Below are 13,899 nucleotides of genomic sequence, written 5' to 3'. Positions count from 1 at the left end.
CTGTTAAATATAATCAATGATGTTATAAAATTTAAAAAGGGCAAACAATAGTAAAAGGAATATATGACATGATAAGCTAACATAAAGAGAAAAGTATTTAACTGACTAGCTTTATGAAAATTTAATTTGATTCCATTTTTGTTCAAAAATATGCAATGTATCATTACTGAGGGCTATTTCTTTATCAATCTGAATCTTTAGTTTCAGGCTATGCATACAATAATTAAAATTTGGTATTTGTTTTCTGTATTTCATGTTAAAGATAAAATATTTCATTAATATAAGGATGAAATTCACAATATTATTACTGTCTATTGATTTTAGTGTGTTAGTTCCAAAACTAACATTTAAGAAGGATAGTTTAACGTTTAGATGTTGTTGGCCAAGAAAGGATGTCAACTGATTCCAGATGAGTTGGATGTATTTGCACTCCCAAAATAGATGTTCTATAGTTTCGATATTTTCAACACAGAAATTACATAAGTTAAAGTTGCATAATTTGCATTTAAAAATATATTTATTGGTCGCGATTATGCGATTTGTGTATTTGAACTGAAAGTTTCTTAGTGTGATGTCGATTGTTGTTTTGTAAGACATAAGATATATTTCTTTCCAGTTTAACTCACGCTCTTGTAATATATTTTGCCATTTTATTTGGAATTTGGATGGTTCGTTTATGATATTATTTATTTGTTTTCTGTATACTAGTTTGTTCGGTTTTTGTTTTGTTGTGAGTTTTTCTAGAAATGGAATTCTAATGTTTGGCGTGTTGTTTGTGTGTATAAAATGTTAGTTATTGCAAGAGCATGCAACATTTTTGGGAATTTTAAAGAACTGCTGAAGTAAGAAATTACCTTCGTATTCGTCTGCGTGTATGAATTTTAAATGAACTGCCAGATTATTATACATATAAAGAACGTATTAACAGTAGCAGCTAACGTAATTTCGCTGTTGGGTAGTCCATACGTTGTCGGCTTAGTGACCAAGAGGTTATGGGATTGATTGGCCTTTTGGCGCATTCTTTAGATATCCACAAAACACCAAGTACTGGTTCTAACCAGAAAACAGACTCGATAGCATCTTAATAAGCTTAAGGAGTTGTACGCCATTGAGTAAGAACAAATATGTTTAAGTAATGTTAACGTTCGCAAGTTCACATATCGACTGATACTGTTTAGTACACGGCTCGTCAACATATTGGTAATTGTATCCCGAATTTATCGCGGCGCAGTTGGATTTTGTTCCTTTTTCGGGCTGCGAGGGATGCCAGTTGAGGAATTCAGCAATCTTTTCTGAGGGGTAATACTTCCAGGTCCATTCCGTTGTTTCGTCTGTCAGTCCTATCCAATGAATATGGTCTGCCAGTAAATGTAGCATACATCTATTATATGTTTGGTGAATTGCTTATGAATGTGGTTTAGAACGACTTAAAAAGTAATAGCACTAGCGTTCTAGTTTAATAATGTGCGAAGATAAATAAAAATGTGTCATTATTTTAACACAAATGGGAAATATTTTCGAAATTACTTTGTTTCAAAAATATACATCATACCGATTAACATCATCGGAAAGCCCGTTATGAAATTGTATTCCTCCTGTGTCTCAATGTTAACAAGCGTGGCTTTGTAGTGCTCGCATTGACGCTGAAAAAAGGGATAAAAGCGAAAATTATGATTCTAAAGCTAGTAATTATAAAGCATTATTTAAGGACCAGTTATCGTTGAACGCCTTTTTGATTCATATTGAGTTGTCGTGCGTATGACAGAATATTAGAAAACTGTATTGCCGGGTTCGTTGTCTTTTTCATAGCTGAAAAAGTATGATAAGACCGTGGATACACACTTGGTAAATTACCAACATATCATGCTAATAATGCAACACACGTCACATATTTGAACAGTCTTAATCAATAAATTAATACCTGCCAAAAACTGTTACATAGAGACGTTTGTATTGCCATAAAAGATTATATATTTTTACCAATTAATAAATACATGTGACATATAAGGCAGCTTCACATTATTATTTATAATTGATATGTTTTTTTCTCTGGGAGATTACGCTGAGGCCTCAGTCCTACACACATGCCGGATCAACACGGTTCATATCCGGGATCATCCGACATGTGAACCGTGTGGCCACCGTGTAGCTTCGTGTCGATCCATATAAGGTCCTGGGACGTCCAGAAATTTCCTTGGCGCTCCGGGAGGCCAACACATTGGTTTTGGAAAGTTCAAAATTGTCGTGTTGATCTGTGACGATTCGGCATGATAACACCATCCGGGGTAGGTCTGTATAGCTGCCGTGTGGGGTCCGAGGAGAGCCGTATAGTGTCCGGGGACAATCGTATTTATGACATGGTTGTCCGTGTGCGTCCTTGTCAGTCCTGGAACATATTTAAGACCCCTGTTCTTCAAGAACCATGAAGGTAGATGTACAGTTGTCTCTTTTGTTACCGATAATGCAATGTGGACGATGATATAACGACTGAGGACAATAGGATGCTGCGGAGAAGCCAGCTTCTACTGCAAAAAGCTCAGGTCTAAAACAGTATCCTGATTGCTAAAGCGAAGCTTCGACAGAGAAATAGAAAATTCGCGAAAAATTTGTATTTAAATCAGTGAATCAGTGAATAAAATGAAAAGGAGAACACTTTGGTTCAGGCAATGGCTCGCCATACGAACAGGCCTTGTTGATTGCGTACGGCCTATAATGGGCGAACTCAAGAAAAAAAGAAGCACAAAGCCTCTTTAATATCATGCACATGGGCTATCAGATACCAACAGATCCTCACACGTTTTGAGCAAAGAATCAAACCAAACAAGTTAAACTGCAGGAAGCATTAAAAGCTGACATTAAGTTTGCAAAATCTTTGCGGTATCTAAAATCGGATACAGTTAACATTGTCGGATGTATGGCTTTCGGGTCGTACACAGAACAATCTACAAGATCATCATTCAGGTCTGCGATAAGTATGTGTATACGTGCTGAGGAATCAATGCCCTGTCATGAAACGCCAGATAAGTAGAGGAGCATTGTCTAGCAGTTCAGTGACCTACATGAGTTACATTACTATGTGGTTGTTTTGGACGGGAAGCACATCGCCGAAAATTGTCTTCGGTGTAGTAGCTCCTCGTTCTACAACTATTAGCATTCCGTAATCATCATGGCCTTGGTCGACGCCGATTTCAAATCATTTGGGTTGAATTATGCAGCAATACATTTCGTGTTCAACATAGGGTTCTCATTGAGCCAATTGGCCATGATGACCTCATTTTCTCTGAATGGACGAGGGATGTTTTAATTTTGTCTTTAGGCGTCAGTTTTTGTGGGTGCTGTGGATGGATAATGATCTACTTGTAAATATAATGACAATCTTGATCTGGACCTCTATCGTATTTCTCCTTGTTTGAGATGTTCTTCATCGGTAGCGGGTGCTGCTCGTGTCGATCTTTTGGGAGCTGGAAGAAACACTTTGACAATACGCTTCCTGTTAGGTGGCCTTTGATGTTTTGTATATGTAAACAAGGTTACACCCTCGAGATCTGATTGCTGACTGATGGAATCACCGAAATCAACCTGCTTGTATACAAGTCATTGTCGGTCCGGCGCAGATCGGGTTTGGTCCGTTTGGATGCCTTGTTTTTCCGAGACGTTTTCATGTAAGTCCAGGATGGTCCGTGTAAGTGCCGTGTTGGTCCGTGTTTATCCGTGTTTCTGCCGTGCAGGTCCGTAGCTCTGTCGTGAATGTCCGGGACAATCCGCGTAGGCGCCGTGTTGATGGCATGTTGCAGATTTTATCAGGGTGATGGTCTTTGAACGACCGTCGACACTCAAAAATCCCAAAAGGCAATGGATCGTTCCGGTTCTTGATCCGGGGGGATCCGGGGCGATCCGGGACTGCCGTGTCCATTCGTTATAATATGGGACTTGGGCTTTGGGTTTTATTTATCTTATTTGTGCTGTTCCCATGCTTTTAAATATACCATTGTTAACAAAGCAGATGATCGAGGAATACCCAGGGATCGGGAATTTAAGATAGGAACGTATGCAACGTCCGCTGCAGTAAATGTAGCGGAATTGTAAAATCTAAGCAAAACTAACATGTGCATCCAAAATGAGTATGGAGTATGTCCAAACAAATAGCAGGACGAGTGGAATCTTGTCCAACCATCCGGACATGTTGCATCCGAAAAGCCTGTGCAAGCATTGAACATTTTTTCACGAACATCTTAATGTAATTGTGTCAATATTTTTTAGTTCACAAAACACGATTAAAAAATTATATAAATTTTGCAATGCACAAAACTATTAATGTAAGCCAGTTCTATTTCATTTTGTAAAATAATTGTTCATATACTGTTATTTTATGAATTTATGACCAAAGACCACGATCAGAAAGATTCCAATCTTCATTGTGACCATTTGTGTAATGACGCAAATTAATTTATTAAATGATGTTCCAGCTAAGAGTAAGAGAGATAAGATTACAAGTCTTCTACCTATTTAAGATACGTTACCACTTAAATGATGTTTTACATTTAATGAACACAATTGAGAAGGGTTTTAACTTTAGGTGGTAGAACCATGGTCGAGTTTTTCTAACAATGCGCATATATTGACACGTTTTTTATTCCGTATGTCCTCCGTAAGGACATAATCCCCATTTGATAAACTTAGGGTTATTTCAGATTTTCTGCATACAGCAAACTTACGTGGTTGTATATTTATATTATTATCTTGGTTTTCATGACGTAATTAGATATGAGCCGTGCTCTGTAAAAAGGGGGGCTAATACGTGTGCGTAAAGTGTCGTCCCAGATTAGCCAGTGCAGTCCGTACAGGTTAATCGGGGACGACGCTTTCTGCTTTAACTGGATGTTTGCTACGAAAGACTTCTGCAATCGGAACAACCATTACAACGGAAAGTGTCGTCTCAGATTAGCCTGTGCGAACTGCACTAATCTGGGACCACACTTTACGCACATGCATTCAAACCCCTTCTCACAGAGAATGGCCCATATATTTGATGCCTTTTTTCATTTACAATATTAAAAGAAAATGCGAAAATGATGGCATGAATACAAAAACAAAACAGGCGAGTGTCGAAATTTGTAAAAGTACGGAATACCGTTTGAGCCATCGTGGTTACACATTAAAATCAAGAGGGCGACAATGCGATAGTGCGATAGTACGATGGTGTCAATGCGATAATACGATTTGAAAATGCGAATGTACGATGGCAACAATGCGAAATTGCGATGACGATAGTACGATAACGCAATAGTTCGATGTCGTCATCGTACTATCGCGTTGTCGCATTGTCGCCATCGTTCTATCGCATTGACACCATCGTTTTGTCGCACTGTCGCATTGTCGTCTATCGCCTTCCGGTACACATGCGCGTTCGTATTTTTTCCTAGATAACGAAATACCGTGGTTACACATTAAAATTCAGAGGGCGACAATGCGATAGTGCGATAGTACGATGGCGACAATTCGATAGTACGATGGCGGCAATGCGATAGTACGATGTCGACAATGCGATAACGCGATAGTATGATGGCGACATTGCGATAGTACGATGGCGACAATTCGACAACGCGATAATACAATGGCGACAATGCAATAGTATGATGGCGACGAAAGTTAGATACCAACCACTGCGTTTACTGAACATCCTGTGAGAAACGTCATTATTTTATGATCATATTATTGCAATACACGTGTTCGCTTAGTCGTATAACCAAGACGTTTGAGGCTTAAAGTTGGAGCTACGTTTCATTTAGGTCTAAATTGTCCGGAACAACCTTTCCATCAATAACTCGATATGTCAATCTTAGAACCGAATGTCGCTGAATGCTTGTTTTTTTCCAAACTGATATTGACTTTTACATTTTGGAAGAACAGACATAGTTTAGCTATTTATTGAACAAACAAAATCTCGATGCCCCCTTTCATTAAAATAAATTTCAATTATTTATAATGCATTGAGCAGGCAATTTAGAAGTAGCAAATAATAGTTACTCCATAAACATCAAAGAAATAGTTATTGCTCTTGTGCTGCGCACTTTATCTCAATTTATGGTGTAATTAAAATAGTGTTTTTTTTTAAAACTTTTTGATAATTCCAACATAAAACACAATTAGACGAAACAGTTAGTGAATACCTCAAGTTCGTTAAGCGGGACTCTTTTGATATTATGTCCATGCCATGAGCTGGTTTCTCTTATAGAGGAAAAACGAGATTCGCTCAATCAACAAAGGATCTGAAGTTAATTGCTAGTTCTATAACAATAATGTACAGAAGCCGTTTTGTTTAAAATGTGGTTCAGAAACTGTTCCTTGAAGATTTGAAGTCAAAGGGTTTTCTGCGGGACAGTACCTCAAGTCTCACTATTAAACGTACCCCCCGGTTTTAGGTCTGAAAGAATATTTAAAGGACGAGCGAAAAAAACTGGACCAAACGAATCTTAAGAAGAATTTTAAATAATAGTCGTACATGTGTATGCTAAATAAGGCATGTCATTAATCTCATATTGAACCCTCACTTTAATTATGGTAATGCTGATGTTGTTATTTTGCGTTACGAATTTTGTTCAAATATAATCTAGGCGCCGCTCTTGTATGCGACGTTCAACTACAACATCGGTCTAAGGAATGGCATCAGTGGTACAAAATCAGATGTCAACAACACGTTTTTTTTTATTCGTGTACCAAATTGTTGGTATTATTCCAACATAAAACACAATTGAACCGAACCAAAAAGAATATGTGTGTTAACAATGTGAAAAGAAATATATTTTAATATTTATATACATGTTTTATATAAATGATGTGTGAGAGTTTTCGAGGAACGACCAACATACACAACAATAAACGGTCAACGTCAAAATTAAAAATGTGCCTACCTCATTTGTATCTTATAGCTAAGATAGTTGAATCATAATGTCTCCAACAACTTGTGTGTTAACATTCGTGTTCAAGGAAATGGAAACATATTTTTATATATTTTTATTATTTTGTTTTTTTATAAATGGTGTTAAGCTTTTGATTTTGTCAAGTTTCTAGCACAGAAGCGTACACTTTTGTGCTCAATTTGAATGACTAATACATAACTGACTAGACTATTCGTTGATTCCAGAGATAAAAAAGGTAGCGCTGGAAAAGTACAAGCTATAACGTAGTCGTCTAAAACAGTATGTTACATGTAAATTAAGGGACGCATTTTTGTTATCCTGACTGCGTAGTTTATGTTTTCGATCGAAAAACGAAGCGACAATAAAGTTCACTGTCCTTTAAATTATGAATGTTCACGTTAATAAAATCAAGCAGGCTGAACTATAATTGGGTTTGGTGTTGATGAGGCCAGAATCAGCTGAATCGTAAGTGGCTTATATTCATTTTAGTTTGTGTGAGAGGCGTGTCTTAAGATATATAAATTTGTGGGATATGGTGTTTTATCCATTCCGATTCTGCGTTTGAATTACTTTTTTCGATTAATAAGGATGTACGCCATGAACCTTCTAATCGTAAGTCATCCATTTTTTATCCATTAGCAAATGTCTTACTTTGCTATACTTTGTTCCGTTAAATATATATTATTTTCCGCGCGAATAGGTGTGTGTGGGTCGATGGCTTCCCGCTCACACCCAGAAAAGTTTACAAATATTATACGTATATTACAGCGCCATTTTTTGTTGTTGCTTATATAGATAGGCGTGATTTGATAAAAAAAGTGCTTATAAAAATATTTGTTTAAATGATAGAAGTTTTCAGAATGGACTAAGGTAAAGAAAACATGTTCATGTACACGGATATTCGCAAGCTCACGCATTGTTTTGTGTCCCTTGAAACACTCGAGACGTCTAATGTTTTTATAAAATGCAGCTTTTGTTATATTAAAAATAATATTATTAAATGCTAAAACATGAACTATTGAACAATATTAAGGAAATACACCTATTATAACTAAATCGACTAACGATTACTGTTTTTTATTTGGATATGATTGATGCTCTGAATACAGTTTTTGCTTGTCGTCATACTTCTTAGTAAATCATCACAAGAAGTGAATATAAATTGGAGGACATGATAATAGTAAAGTAACTGCTCAGAAACGCGAATAAGTTGCAAGTATCAGATTGTAAACATTGTATTTTAAAACGCCTCTATAATCCGCACGTTTTTGTGTACCCTTCACTCTAATTGAGCCAATTACTGACACAGGTATCTTAAGCTATCATAACGCATATTATACACATTGCCGATATGAACATACTTATATGTCTTTGACAAAATCGTCTGGACATGTAGCATATTTGTCTGAAATGCTACATTTTGTAATAATACTTTGATTTATCTTAGTGGTTTACATGATATGTTTGCGTCTGTTTGATTACAATCTATGGAATGAAATCCCAGACGCTTTACTACTATTGCTAGATTGATGAACGTATCAAATATGTCATATCCTCAATGTTGGCTAGGCAACCTGTAGCCTTCCTTACATATACACACAAGACCGTTCTATTTTCGTTCCCTTGAATAAAATTGATTCAGTTATTCACCTAGGGCAACAATCAAACCTTTCATACACTATAGAAAGCCACAAATAATATCTCATGAATATTTCATCAATGTACGATTAAATAATCGATGAATGATTTTTATAATATGCTTTCCTATGGTTTATAGAGAAATTGTCAGTGAATTAAAGCTGATATTTTACTGTGTCAACAGTAAGAAATAACTGAAAATTATTGATAATACCATTATCGATAGTACCACTGATTTACCAAGGGCGACTACTCTGCATTGATGTTTATAAAAACATACCGATTAGCGTCCTTTTAAAATACATGTAAAACATTACGGGGCGCCCAGCGAACATATATATTTTCCAGAATGACAAAATACAAAAATAATCTTTTGTAAGCATAACATTAAAAAAAATTGTTTGATTAAATCATTTCGTGCAATATTGTTTTAATTCACCCGTGATCATAAAAAAATATTTTTTCACTCGTGGCGAACATCTCATTTTCTATGCATACTCGTGAATTAAAATCGTTTTTCCACCAAATTTCACAAAAATTTCCTTTATATATTACTGAATTTTTATTCTTAACACACAATAACAACGTCACTATTTTGATGATTATTAATGTCATGTTGAATGTCAATATTATGCACCTATAACAATAACGACATCATCTCCCGCGCTCCGGAAATAGCTTGAGAAATTCTCTTAACGTAAAAGAGTTCCCGTCAATTTGGATGTTTGAAGCTCGGTAACGTAGCAAAACGATTTATATTCGCCTTAGCCATTCTCATACGTAAACAACATCTAGACACGTTGATATTAATTTTGAATGAGATTAAAAAGAAATCTGCTTTAATTATATTCACCACTACAGCTTGACCAAGGTTAATATTTATTGCACGGGTTAAATGTAATATGCACTTGTGTCAATACACAGTTCACCCAGTTTAGGACGTCATTCGGAACCAATATTCTCAGTATATGTCTTGATTTACAAATTTTGATTAGTTCAACATTCTCCTCGAAGATAATAACAACCTTCAAAGCCAATCCGTTATAAGTCAGCGCAGTTATCACATTTATGGCGCAAGTATGACTAACCGCTTGCTCTCGTTGATTGGTATATAAGGCACAAGTTTGTGCGTGCCTTTTGTATGCGTCTTCAAACTAGTTGCACCTGAAATTTTACTTTGGTCCCCTACCACCTGTCCGAATTGTAATGCATATGGAAAGCATTGGAAAACGATATGTGTTTATTTATGTGATAATCATACACATACACATGGAATCCCTAAAACATCACAACGTTATTCGGTCTCAAAAATTACTATCTAAGAGCTTATTGAGATTAAAATGACCTGTTGATTAAATTGCCTCCTTATTTCTGACTCCGATTCGTCCAAATCCCTATATAGAGTTACCACCTCAAGTAAACTACCAAGACAAGCAACATGATTGCTTAACAGGCAGCGGTAGATGTCCTAACTATAGGACACAAGTAAATTAAATTACAAAATACCTCGAAATCACAAATATTCTCCCACCTTGCTGGAATCGACATTTCGGTCGTATTACTGTTACAACTTGCAAGTATCGTGCTACAATCATAAAACACACCACACATATCTGTTTGACAGCATCCATTCAGTAGCAACGATCGAACTTTTAAAACTTAATTTTCTGATACAAATTTGATATAAGTGTATAATAAAACCACTTAGTTATTATCACACTTTGTATAAGTAGTCGCCTTCTTAGAAATGCGTCTGTTTTTCGTTCTTAGACTAGCTTAAAAATGTTGTGCCATTCTTAGAACGCGGTTTTTCTACCCAAAACCACACCTTTTAATTTGACAATAACTCTTATTAGAACACTTCAATCGTTTCGCGTTTCAACGCTTTATACTTTAAGGTTTTTTATTTGTCAAAAGATGCATATAATTGCTATTTTAGAGCATGCTAAATGTTCAATATTACTGTTTCCTCCCAAATATCATTAATAAAAATGTGCGAATCTATCACAACTTTTTTTAATTTTGTCAATTTACCAAAACGTGAAAAAGCCCCTTTAAGACCGCGGAAAGATCATGTACTATATCTATATCATTTACTATGCAAATAACTAATTCAGTTCGGACGCTTGTAACGGCAATTAGTTAAGTTACGAGTAAACGGTTTCCAAATCAGCAGCTGTGGACTTCATCGACACTTAAATCATTGGCAAATACACAGAACGTTGTTGATAACGATTAATAGTCTACCAATAATTACACAATATTGCTACCAATGATTTCAGTTAAATGAATTTAAATATATGATTAAATTTAATACAAGGTCCTGATTGCATCCTAACCAGGCTCATTTCAACGAAACCACCAACCAATGCCAATATACATTCGATGGAATGTTTCCCCGATGATGTACGTATCGCAATTACTTTTCCTTTCACATCATTTGGAGTGCATTTTGTCTGTTAAAACAACAACACATATACATTGTTTTAGGTATTTTCATGAGGTTAGTATGAGCAAATTAATAACTGTAAGAACATAAGAATGATATAATTTTATGTAATGTTTACCACGTGTTCTTTCTTTTTTATAATCACAAGCTGGTGGAATAAATAGAATACCGGATAAATTTCGATTACAGATTGGTCGGGAAAGCACCCAGTAGAGATAATGTGTTTTTAATATCATTTCATAACTAAATATGTATATAGCATTACCTTGTATAAGGGATTTGCTTCTAACCATACTAAAGCTGTCTCGACATGAAATGCTGTGTTTATTTTTAGAACGTCTTTTAAAGTATAAGTGAAACCTAAAAGTAACAACATAAGTTTATAAGGGACTCAATGAAGCGCTAATACCGAAAAGTTTTGATGCACATGCGATGGAAGTGTCTCTATTGGAGTATGTACAATTATAATTTTGCATATTACGTCATAATGAGTATATTGTCTCAATACAAGCGTATGACAGAACTTATATTTATTATAGCTTTTTCAGAATAAAGCTGCCACGCGCACATTAATATCAATTTTGTGTTTTTTGTATGATTGTCATATAAGGCTATTGTGAATTGCGACATTTTATTAAGTTTTGTTTTAAAACAAATCATAAGAACATACGTCAATTATTAGAACAGACAAATGATAGCTCAGTATCGAAGTATCGAATACAGTTAATGCAATCTGTTCTGCAATAGAACTTACAACACTCGACAAATGTTCTTTAGAAGAGATAAAGCTGTATCTTGCAGTGTAATGGCATAATTGTGTCTATTGTCATAACGTCATGTATCGATAATTGTGGAAGTTTGATATTTAATTTTGTTAAACTTAAAAAAAAATAACGATAACATGGGAAAATATATGTTATATATATATATATATATATATATATATATATATATATATATATATATATATATATATATAACATAGTTAAGTGTAAAAGTGTAAAAAAGACAAGTAAATTCGCTGTGCATAAAAAAGGTTAAGCACCAAATGAGAGCTTCGTTAATAAATTCAATGTGTTGGTGAGTTTGATCCGATAAACTGACGAATTATAATGATCTGGAATTGCATTTAACAAGTTATTTTTGTTCAAACGAATTTTGTAAATGCTAAAACAGCTGTTGGTTTGAACACTGTTTACACGTGTCCAGGCATTTCGTGATGCAACGAAGAACCGCTTTAAAAATCATCGTCTGTAATACTAATCGAAAACAACATAATCGGCAAATACATGCTACGTTCACTTTAACTAGATAACTAACGTTAATTTTAGTGGAAAGCGTAAAGTATTACTTTTTGCACACATCAGAACAAGGATCAGTACACACAAACTTCCGATGAATGAACATATACATTCGATGGAACAGTCCCCGGGTTTCTTTTGTATAACGATACGCCACTGGAAAACCTGGAGTGTATTCCTTGTTTAAATTATTGTATATGGGTCTATAAATTATTTAAAAAAAAAACACTTCATTTGCTGAATATCGTATCAACTACGCAGACGAGACATTGACTTCTATTTTATAATTAAAGTTGACATCAATATGCATTACAAATAACTCGTTGTTCTATATTTTATGCTTTAGTTCTTAACCCATGTCCTGAGAGAAAGTCATGAAGCACAGAAGGAACATGATCGCAAGTCAGTAAGTGCTACATGTATTGCCCAAGGACGCTTTTAAACTGATAACACAAGTCGTAACAGTATAAATGGTCCATGCTCTGTGAAAAATGGGTTTAATGCAGTTGCATAAAGTGTCGTCCAGGATTAGCATGTGCAGTCCGCATTAAACCCACTTTTTACAGAGCACGGCTCAAATGTATAAATATAAATTAAAAAAAGAAGTTATCCTTTTTGAAAATGAAATATCAGAAACTGAGACATTTCAACGGTGATAACGTTTAGTATCTTTTTATTTTATTTTTACCTTTATGCCGATAGCAACTCACTGCGGAAAACTTGCGAGTAAAAAATTATCTTCTCGAAAACATATGCGATTCCGCTGTCTATTAAATAAATGTTAACGATATGTTCAAATAATTGTTTTATGTAAACGCTGGAACAAACAATTTCTTTGTCAACAGCTTTAAGATCCAAAATGTATTGATATGGATTGGGTGATCCATTGGGTTACTGTATAAATATAGCCTAACACTTCCGTCAATCGTACGCCCTACATCTGTGAAATATTTAATCACGAGCTACTAACACACAGTACAAGAACCATATTTAATGTATACATCGAATATCAATTTAAAAAATATTAAAGTTTGTTTGACCAGGCTATGTTTAGTAATAAACACCAAATATGACGTCTTGATGGGTTTTCTTATTCGAATGCAAATGCCCCATGTTTTCATGAATATTACATGGATATTATTTTAAGGACTGCGACAAATCGATATCACGTTACACTATGCCTATTAGAAAAGTACTTTATGTACAACACAAGCAAATAATATTTTGATTCATATTATTGTATTTTAACTGTGTTTCAGTCGTTCGTTAACAATGCACCGAACGAAGTATAGACGAGTTGAGATCAACCGACAATCACCGCCTGCTCATCAATGAAAGAAAGATACACTGTTATAACATAAAGACATGCTTTCGGTTTGGTGGTTTCAAGAGAGTGTTGACGATCTCAATATCAACATATTTATTAGCTTTATCTTAAACTTTCACATGAAGATGAACGATCAAATATATGACTTGTTCTGATGATAGTTCTATTACATCAATGCACAACCTAATGCTTGTCCATTAAAACAGTATTTGTCTGTTGCATCATTCAAAGTTAATGTTGTTTTTTTTAATCAACATGTAACAA

The 13,899-nt window shown here is 35.0% G+C and overlaps 1 protein-coding gene across 2 annotated transcripts in view; it reads right to left on the bottom strand.

The window, feature by feature from the left end:
- The window catches only part of LOC127862656 (alpha-(1,3)-fucosyltransferase fut-6-like), a 35,508-nt gene that overhangs the window by 20,601 nt on the left and 1,008 nt on the right, over positions 1-13,899 (bottom strand). Inside the window, exon 2 of one of the 2 annotated variants that reach the window (XR_008040723.1) lies at positions 1,557-1,643. The exons of the other annotated variant lie outside the window; for it this stretch is intronic. The gene's annotated coding sequence lies outside the window, so the exon portion shown is untranslated. Of the gene's footprint in view, positions 1-1,556; positions 1,644-13,899 lie in introns of those variants that run through there. 2 annotated transcript variants of the gene reach the window in all.

Source organism: Dreissena polymorpha, chromosome 16 (assembly GCF_020536995.1).
Source record: "Dreissena polymorpha isolate Duluth1 chromosome 16, UMN_Dpol_1.0, whole genome shotgun sequence".
In the NCBI taxonomy this organism is placed as follows: domain Eukaryota; kingdom Metazoa; phylum Mollusca; class Bivalvia; order Myida; family Dreissenidae; genus Dreissena; species Dreissena polymorpha.
Note: the sequence above shows the minus strand (reverse complement) of the source record. Positions and strands in the feature narration are given on the sequence as shown.